The following is a 1,026-nucleotide window of genomic DNA, read 5'->3' on the forward strand; positions in this document are numbered from 1 at the left end:
TACATATGTAGTACATGGATTCTGGGTTTGATGGACATTCTTCGAAAAAATGTCCTTCCCGACAATAAACACAGGCTATATTTTCTAATTGATTTGGTGGCTATGCTGCAAAACTGTTAGACCCATTAGTAGTAAGATTTTTAAGCATTGAGGATATTGATGATACCTGAGATCCAGGTGAAGTAAAAGCGTCTACTTCATGTATTCTATCAACTTGTCTTCCTGACACTACTCTGTTGGTTGGCCATTGGTAATTGTTGCTGGCAATCCTCTCGATAATTTCATAAGCCTCATTGTAAGACTTAGAAATGAGAGCACCATTAGCAGAAGTGTCAACTACCATCCTCGTGTGAGCATTGAGGCCATTATAAAATGTCTCAAGTTGGATGCAATGTGGGATTCCTTGATTAGGGCACTTTTGTAATAACTCTTTGTACCTTTCCCATGCCTCATACAAGGACTCATCATCCATTTGTTGGAAGGAAGTGATGTCGTTCCTCAACTTAGCATTCTTGCTAGGTGGGAAATACTTCATAAAGAATCTTTTTGCTAACTCTTGCCATGTGAAAATTGAGTTTGGTAGCAATGAGTTCAGCTAGACTCGAGCTCTGTCCCTCAGTGAATATGGGAATAGCTTCAATCATAATGCATCTTCGGGTACTCCGGCTTACATGAAAGAATCGCTCACCTCCATAAATAGCCTTAAGTATAGGTGAGGATCTTCGGTAGGCATTCCACTGACTTGGCCCACTGTCTAAAGCATCTGGAACATGACTGGCTTCAGCTCGAATTGTTGTGCCGCAATTTCGGGCCTCCTAATACCTGGATTAAGATCATTAAATACTGGCACAACATACTGTCGTAAAGCTCTACCCCTATCATCAGTAATAACAATAGGATTTTGAGCAGGGTTTGTTCCGTCTCCTTGAATTGGATTTTCGAAGTTCATCTCTTCGGTCTTCCTTTGATTTGCTTGTCTTCTTCGCTGTAGTAAAGTCCTTTCTATCTCAAGGTCTACAAGGAGTA

The 1,026-nt window shown here is 40.7% G+C and overlaps 1 non-coding gene across 1 annotated transcript; it reads left to right on the forward strand.

The window, feature by feature from the left end:
- Positions 1-398: 398 nt before the first annotated feature.
- Positions 399-505, forward strand: LOC128286299 (small nucleolar RNA R71). The gene has a single exon (XR_008276842.1). It is a non-coding gene; the product is annotated as a small nucleolar RNA R71 (small nucleolar RNA).
- Positions 506-1,026: the final 521 nt, after the last annotated feature.

Source organism: Gossypium arboreum, chromosome 12, assembly GCF_025698485.1.
Source record: "Gossypium arboreum isolate Shixiya-1 chromosome 12, ASM2569848v2, whole genome shotgun sequence".
Lineage (NCBI taxonomy): Eukaryota > Viridiplantae > Streptophyta > Magnoliopsida > Malvales > Malvaceae > Gossypium > Gossypium arboreum.